This window comes from Microcaecilia unicolor, chromosome 3 (genome assembly GCF_901765095.1).
Source record: "Microcaecilia unicolor chromosome 3, aMicUni1.1, whole genome shotgun sequence".
Lineage (NCBI taxonomy): Eukaryota > Metazoa > Chordata > Amphibia > Gymnophiona > Siphonopidae > Microcaecilia > Microcaecilia unicolor.
The window spans coordinates 524,048,143-524,057,004 of record NC_044033.1 but is presented as its reverse complement, the minus strand read 5'-3'; the positions used below and the strand labels follow the sequence as shown (position 1 = coordinate 524,057,004).

The following is an 8,862-nucleotide window of genomic DNA, read 5'->3' as shown; positions in this document are numbered from 1 at the left end:
GCTTTATTGCCTGATTGCTTTGTTATCATCTATATTGGAATAAAGACTATCCCTCTAAAAAGAGCATAGCTTCTGTCCTTTCTGTCTTTTCTATCATGGTATCTTGGCATGGATGTAAGGAGGTAGAAACCCTATTTGCCCCACATTTCCAAATTGTATATTTCTTATGGTAAGTAATTCCCACATAATTACAGCCCTCACTGATACTAGGTTGTCAGAGGGGGCCATGTAAGAACAGACTCCACTATAAACAATAGAAAACACTGATCACACTTACACTTATCTTAAAGAAATCAGACATGCCTCAGTTCACTTGGGGGGGGGGGGGGCTAGAGAAGCCCTCAATGAACATATTTCAGCCAAAGAAATCCAGATAGCAATAAAAGCTATTTTCCCTTTCTGCATCCTACACCATGGCCTTCAGAGGTAGGCTGTTTGTTACGCCTGTCGTGCAGCATGGCCATTGGGCTTATCCCTCAGAAAAGATATCCCTTATAGGATGGCCACCCCAGGTGGGATTTGAACCCACAATCCCAGGCTTAGAAGGCCTGTGCCTTATCCATTAGGCCACTGGAGTCACAGGAAACATTTTCTTATGTCTGTTTAAGGAGCTCGGCAAGGGTGATGCTGGGACTCTTTTGAGTTCTTCTCTCATTCTTTCAGCCGTGGTGCTCTGTAGTGAAGCAAACCACAGAGTCAATATAAAGTGGAATCAGTGGATAAAAATGGAACCAGATGGTTCTTAGTTAGCCCCAGCAACTCAAATAACCATTATTCACAGATGCTGAGGCTAATAAAGAATTATCTGGTTCAATTTTTAATCACTGACTCCACTTTTTAATGACTCTGTGGTTTGCTTCATTTGTGGAGGTTTTTTTTCCTTCTCCTTCTCAGCTCTGTAGTGAAGACCCAAAATATTGTCTGTTTCTTTCTAAGCATCTTTTCCTAGAGCGCTGGAGGCTGTGTACCATATAAAGCAAAGTAGTGGACCCCTTTCTCTCTCCATAACTCCCGAACAATACGGGAGTTAGTTCCAGAAGTAATGCTGTTGGGTCCTCTGGGAAACAGTGATCATAACAGAAACAAATTTGACTTATTAACTGGAGTGAAGTCACTAAGGAAATCTGCTGTAGCAGCATTTAACTTTCCAAAGGGCAACTATGATAAAATGAAGAAAAATGGTTACAAAGAAAAGACAAAAAGATTAGTCGGTAAGGTTATGACTTTAAATCGGGCATGGACATAGTTTAAAAAAAGCCATCTTGGAAGCCCAGATCAGATATATTCCAGGTATTAATAAAGGTGGAAAGAAGAGCAAATGACAGCCAGCATTTTTAAAGGAAGAAGTGAAAGAGGCTATGAAAGCCAAAAGAACATCCTTCCGAAAATTGAAAAAGGATCCGAATGAAAAAACAAGAAGGAATGTAAGCACTGGCAAGTTAGATGCAAAGCATTGATAAGAAAGGCTGAAAGAGAATGCAAAGAGAAACTTGCCAGAGAGGCAGGAAGTCAGAAACAGAAGGAAGCCTTTTGCGGGAAGAAGAGGACCTCGGCTGGTGGGGGTTGGGGTCCCCCCCCCCAGCAAAGGCAGGCAACGGCGGGTTGGTGGTGGGAGTGGGGTCGAGAGGGTTGTCGGCAGGGTGTCCAGGGCCAAATCTATGGGAGCCCAGGCCCCCCCTGGCCCCACGTAGCTATGCCACTGGGCATCAGATGAATCATCCTCCAGGACGATTGCCATTCCTGAGCTCACTCTTGAATCAAATGTCCACCTGGTTGCAAAGGTGGATAAGGTCATCCAAGGACAAACGAGATCCCGTACAGCCAGATCATCCTTTTTTTGAGGCGCCAACACCAGGGGCGTAGCTACGTGGGGCCACGGGGGCATCGCCTCCCCGCCCTTTTGACCCCCTTCCCACCGCCACCAACCATCCCCCACCGCTGTCAGGTACCTGTGCTGGTGGGGGTCCCTAACCCCCGCCAGCCGAAGTTGCTGCAGCTGATCTGGAAGGATTCTGCTCTGAGTGAGTCATCTTAGAACAGAATCCTTCCAGATCAGCTGCAACAACGCGCCGGCCTGGAAACCGGCGCTGAAGAGGACTTCGCTGGTGGGGATTGGGGCTTCGCTGACGGCGGCGGGAAGGGGGGGGTCAAAAGGGGAGGGTTGGCGGAGCCGGGGGGAGGGTCATGGTGGCGGCTGCATCATCGTCAAAAGTGGCCGGGGGGGGGGGGGGGGGGGGGTGTCGGGGGGGGGGGGGCTAAAATGTGCCCCCTCACCTCGGGCTCTGGACCCCCCTCACACCAAAATTTGGCTACGCCCCTGGCCAACACCTGCCAGAAAACAGCTTCTAGGCTGTCATTGTTCCAATTCAGTTCATCATCAAGCGTGCAGAACTGAATAGCATAGCTTCCAAGGGTTTGGAACCCTTGCCTAAGTTTAAGGAGCTTAGAAGCTGTGGAGGAGGGTTTTCCGGACTCTTCAAACATCCTGTGAAATTGCTCAAGAAAGCCACCAAAGGTATTCAGTATGGGGTTGTTTTGTTCCCAGAGTGGGGATGCCCAAGCAAAGGCCTGATCTGACAGCAGAGATATGATGTGGTGCCTGACCTGAAGTTAAAAAATAATCATGCATTGATTAATAAAAACCCCTGCAGGTATTAGGACTCCCATCGTAGCGAGGACTCCGGATACGGTAGATGGTGCTACCAGAGCTGAACTGGTGACCGATGGAGGAAATGCACGGGGCCTGTGCTGTCACTGTCATTTGGAGGTGGTCCATGCGAGTTGTCAGATTTTTACGTTTGGGGAGCGTGCCAGGTGCCCTTGACCTGGATTGGCCACTGTCGGTGACAGGATGCTGGGCTAGATGGACCTTTGGTCTTTCCCAGTATGGCACTACTTATGTACTTATGTACTTATGATTTAACCTATTGTGATGTCATAGTGGCTCATTCCACCAATAAGAGCCAACCTCATTAGTGATGTCACAATGGCTTGATTGTATAGAATGTTTTTACGTTTGGGAAGCTGCCAGGTGCCCTTGACCTGGATTGGCCACTGTCGGTGACAGGATGCTGGGCTAGATGGACCTTTGGTCTTTCCCAGTATGGCACTACTTATGTACTTATGTACTTATGATTTAACCTATTGTGATGTCATAGTGGCTCATTCCACCAATAAGAGCCAACCTCATTAGTGATGTCACAATGGCTTGATTGTATAGAATGTTTTTACGTTTGGGAAGCTGCCAGGTGCCCTTGACCTGGATTGGCCACTGTCGGTGACAGGATGCTGGGCTCGATGGACCTTTGGTCTTTCCCAGTATGGCACTACTTATGTACTTATGTACTTATCTGTACTGAGCCAGAGAGTTGCTGTAGCTGGAGGGCCAATTTCTGGAGCAGCTGCAAGGCCAGTGACTCGCCCGAGCTCACGACCTTCGCAATCTGCCATGATTCTAGATTAGTAAGCCTTTGGGCTGCAGTTGGTGAACACAGAGGCCCGGATGCTTAATGTCCCCGACAGATGACAGGCAACACACCCCTGGGAGAACTGGGCTAACAAAGACCGAGGGTAACCTAGGAGACAGGTTAATCAGGAGCAGGACCTGTGGGTGACTCTGAAAAGAGCCCTTGGGGGCAGGCCTGAGAGATCAGGACCTGGAGTTGAGAACAAACAGAATCTGGGCTGGAGACAGGAACATGCTAGACTAGGTTGGAGAGTCTGGAATATACTGAGGTTGGGCTGGAGACAGGAACTCACTAGGACTGGGCTGGAGACAGGAACATGCTGAGGCTGTGCTGGAGACAGGAACATGCTGGGACTGGGCTGCAAACAGGAACAGGCTGGGCTGGAGAAAGGAACACGCTGAGGCTGGGCTGGAGAAAGGAACACGCTGAGGCTGGGCTGGAGTCAGGAACATGCTGGGACTGGGCTGGAGATAGGAACATGCTAGACTGGGCTGGAGACAAGAACACACTGAGGTTGGGCTGGAGACAGGAACATTCTGAGGCTGGGCTGGAGATAGGAACATGCTAGACTGGGTTGGAGACAAGAACACACTGAGGTTGGGCTGGAGACAGGAACAATCTGAGGCTGGGCTGGAGATAGGAACATGCTAGACTGGGTTGGAGACAAGAACACGCTGAGGCTGGGCTGGAGACAGGAACTCACTAGGACTGGGCTGCAAACAGGAACAGGCTGGGCTGGAGAAAGGAACATGCTGAGGCTGTGCTGGAGATAGGAACATGCTAGACTGGGTTGGAGACAAGAACACGCTGAGGCTGGGCTGGAGACAGGAACAGGCTGTGGTTGGGCTGGAGACAGGAACATGCTAGAAGGAAACAAACAAAGCAGATCAGTGGAAATACAAACAAACATTATTGATGGAATATAATCTAAAAAATGCCCTTTTTGACACAGGCCATGTTTCGCCCAACAGGGCTGCATCAGGGGCTATTAGATATTCTCTATAGTGAATGCAAAATCACGTGCCAACCAGTGGTCTTTAGTGTTTAACATTGAGAACCAACAAACCTAAAAGCAGCTCGAATGATTATGAACCTAGTCCGAATCACACCCCTATTCTTTGTGCATCACTCCGGAATAGGCTGAGGTTGGGCTTGAGACAGGAACTCACTGGGGCTGGGCTTGAGACAGGAACATGTTGGGGCTGGGCTGGAGATAGGAACATGCTAGTCTAGACTGGGTTGAGAGTCTGGAATACACTGAGCTTGGACTGGAGACTCGAACACACTGAGACTGGGCTGGAGACAGGAACTCACTGGGACTGGGCTGGAGACAGGAACAAGCTGAGGGTGGGTTGGAGACAGGAACATTCTGGGACTGGGCTGGAGACAGGAACATGCTGGAACTGGACTTTTGACAGGAATACACTTGGACTGGAGACAGGAACACACTGGAACTGAACTGGAGACAGGAATACACTGGGACAGGGCTGGAGACAGGAACATGCTGGCTGGAGGCAGGAACACGCTAGGACTGGGCTGGAGACAGGAACATGCTGAGACTGGGCTCAGGCCATTTGATGTTGCAGTCTCCTTCCTGCCTGGGTTTGTTAGAGTTTGGGTACATGATACACCCCACTAATCTGGACTGGTCTAGTAGGATGTTAAGGAAGGTGAAATGTAATCTTACCTGCTAATTTCCTTTCCTTGAGTTCTGTTAGACCAATCCAGGACCTGACCTGGAAGACTGTTCCTAGCTCTTACCCTGGATTGCAGGGTGATATATATAGACCTTTTCCTCCTATCTGGTAGTGGAAGTGGAGGGATGATTCTCAGTCTTGTTGGGCTAACGGTGTGGCATGCATTTGGGGAGCCTTGCACTGCAGTATATTACTATTCTAAAGATAATATTTCTTGTAGATTGTAAGCTCTTTTGAGCAGGGACTGTCTCTCTCTACGTTGAATGTTCAGCGCTGCGTGTGTCTGGTAGCGCTATACAAATGTTAATAATAATAACTAGTAAAAAAGGCCCGTTTCTGATACAAATGAAACGGGCGCTAGCAAGGTTTTCCTCGGAGTGTGTATGTTTGAGAGAGTGTATGTGAGAGTGACTGTGTGTTAGAGAGAGAGAGTGAGTCTGGGTGCGAGTGTGTCTGTGAGAGAGAGAGTGTGTGTGAGAATGAGAGTGTGTGCAAGTGCGTATGTGAGACACAGTGTGAGAGAGAGAGAGTGTGTTTCACACAGGTACAGTGTGTGTGCGAGAGAGAGTGTGTGTGTGAGACACAGACTCTCTGTGAGACTGAGTGAATGAGACCAAGAGAGTGTGTGAGTGACTGTGTGACACATAGAGAGTGAATGTGATACAATGTGAGACATAGAGTGTGTGTGAGAGAGAAATACATTGCCTGTGTGAGAGAGAGAGTGTGTGTGTGACAGATACCTTCCCCCCTCTCTGGTGTCAGGCTCCCCTCCCTCCCTCTCATGTCAGCCCCCCCCCCCCCTCTCTCTCTGGTGTCTGAGCATTACTGTGCAGGACGCTGAGCTCTGACTGTACTTCAAGGAACTGACCAATCCTATTTAATAGAATGCACCTCCAACATTCTGAAGCCGAGAAACCTCGTGTGGTTGGTCACTTCTGCTTGTGACGAACCCGGAAGTACGTGATGTCAATTCAGGAGATGGATACAGAGAGCAGGAATGCCTCAGCCATGCAGTCAGCTTCAGAATGTTGGAGGTGCGTTTTATTATATAGGATAATAATAATAATAATAAGTGCTTCCCAGTCTCTATAGAGTTTTCCCCCCTCTCCCTCTTTTCTGAGCTACAGGATTCTGTCAGGCTGCTCCCTATTGCTGTTCCATGGAGCTTCCCTATATCAAAGGCACTTATCTGTGCATGCTGTGCTGCCTTACTGTTAAAATGTTTTTAGGTTGATTAAAGTGTTGTTCCCCTCTTAAAGACTCATTGTTTACCAATACATTTAATTTTTCTTGATATGTCTTGTCATCACTAGGTGGCAGCACCTGACCACTCAAAAGGTGGAACTGATGCAAAGTCCTCTGAAACCTCAAAGCAGGCACCAGCAATACTACTGTTATTAAACAATTTATATAGTCCTAAAGGCTGTATGCAGCACTGCACATGATCCCTGCTCCATAGAGCTTACAGGTGGACCACATTTTAAAATCTAGGAAATTTAAGGCGTGCTTAAAGACTCACCTCTTTCATGAAGCATACGGTGGATGACTCCTTCAGCCCTTGGATTGACAATGTTGGAAACGTAATGTGCTCGCTTTTCTGTCTGTCCCATTATCGTTGTATTTCTATTTCTGGCTCTTTGATATTTTAATGCACTTTATGTTCTAAACCACATGTGTTCAATTCTGGTCGCTGCATCTCAAAAAAGATATAGTGGAATTAGAAAAGGTGCAGAGAAGGGAGACAACAATGATAAAGGGGATGGGACGACTTCCCTATGAGGAAAGGCTGAAATGGCTTGGGCTCTTCAGCTTGGAGAAAAGGCGGCTGAGGGGAGATATGATAGAGGTCTATAAAATAATGAGTGGAGTGGAATGGGTAGACATGAAGCGTCTGTTTACGCTTTACAAAAATTCTAGGACTAGGGGGCATGCGATGAAGCTACAAAGCAGTAAATTTAAAATGAATCAGAGAAACTTTTTCTTCACTCAACATGTAATTAAACTCTGGAATTCATTGCCAGAGAATGTGGTAGAGGTGGTTAGCTTAGCAGAGTTTAAAAAAAGGTTTGGACGACTTCCTAAAGGAAAAGTCCGTAGACCATTATTAAAATGGACTTGGGGGAAATCCATTGCTTTTTTTCTGGGATAAGCAGCATAAAATGTTTTATACTTTTTGGGGATCTTGTCAGGTATTTGTGACCTGGATTGGCCACTGTTGGAAACGGGATGCTGGGCTTGATGGACCTTTGGTCTGTCCCAGTGTGGCAATACTTATGTTCTTATGAAACTTGAAACTAGGGCGGGTGTGGGTATAGGGAGCTGGTGAAGACAGGACCATTTGCTTCTGTTAGTAGAGCTGAGGAGTCCACAGCTAAGGCTCTGGTAGAGAGAGTGGAGTCAGGATGTTTGGACTGTGTGTTCTCCATCTCCTTCTAGTCACAGGGGAATCTCTGATAGTAGCTTCATCTGCAGAGAAAACAATTAAGCAAACAGCTTCCACCAGGGAGGCACTGGCTAGTGGAGAGTTAGACCTCATGCGATTCACTTAATGGGCAGGAGGCTCTTAGGACTGCTATTTTCAGATGTCTAGCAGAATCGGGGCAGAACATCAGGGAGGTAACACTGGCTTGCAGACTTACGTTTCCAAGAGTTCTCTTGGGTTCCAGGTCAGGTCCAGTATTCCCTCTAAGCAGAGCGCACGAGTGATTGCTTGTACGTTTTAGGAACGTGGCTCATAGATGTTTGCATACACCAGGCTACTCCTTAGAGGAAACAGTACAACTGGGAGGCCGTTAGCAGCAAAATCCACTCTCTCTCCCAACACCTTCCCAAGAAATCATACCAGTCCAGAGGGTGTTCTGAACCAAGGTTCTACATATGATGCTTGAGGGGTTATTGACAAAATTCAAGCAGTGGCACAGTAGGGTTGCCAGCTTTTTGACCAGGTAAAACCAGAGCCAGGGGCGTAGCTACGGGTGGGCCTGGGTGAGCCTGGCCCTGCCCTCTGTAAAGCGTACTACTATTACCACGTCGCGGGCCGGGCAGGCTCAGCTGATCTCTCCACAGGTGCGTCGCGACGCTGTTTTCTATCCATCCTACGCGGACGTGGCTGTACGCAGCGGGGGTGGGGGCGTGCTCAGCCTCACGCATCGGCTCCGTTGCCGGTTCGCTCGGGCATAGCTACACGTGCACGCACGGCACGCAGGGGGTTGACTATTAGTGCGAGCCTCAGCCTGGCCCTGCCCTGAAATGTGGGAATTTGGGAAAGGGAAAGAAGAAGGTTCTACTTCTAGTTGGAATCGAGATAATTCCTGTTCCAGAATCGAGTTAGCAGAGCCCAGCAGCAGGTAATAAATTGTAAATGCTTTTTTTTTTTACATCATATAATTAACATCATCTTGTGATTTTTTTTAATTAAGCTAGCTGGGGCCTGGGCACTATTAAAATGTACTGTTGTGGAATTTCTGGGTGGGGTAAGGCGGTAAGCACTTCACTGCCTAGGGCAAAAAATGTATATATTTAATTCTTAAAATATACCTTTTTTTTTGCCCTGCAGTGAAGAGCCCACCCCCACCCAGAAGCCCACCACCATGACCTGCCAGCATTTTGATTACTCTTTTGTAATCAAAATGATGGCTGTGGTCTGGTGGGCTTCTGGATGGGGGGAGGGGGAGGGGGAGTCGTTTCACTGCCAGTGC

The 8,862-nt window shown here is 48.1% G+C and overlaps 1 non-coding gene across 1 annotated transcript; it reads right to left on the bottom strand.

Annotated features, from left to right (window-relative positions):
• Window positions 1-504: 504 nt before the first annotated feature.
• TRNAR-UCU lies at window positions 505-577 on the bottom strand. Its single transcript has one exon. It is a non-coding gene; the product is annotated as a tRNA-Arg (tRNA).
• Between the last annotated feature and the right edge of the window lie 8,285 nt (window positions 578-8,862).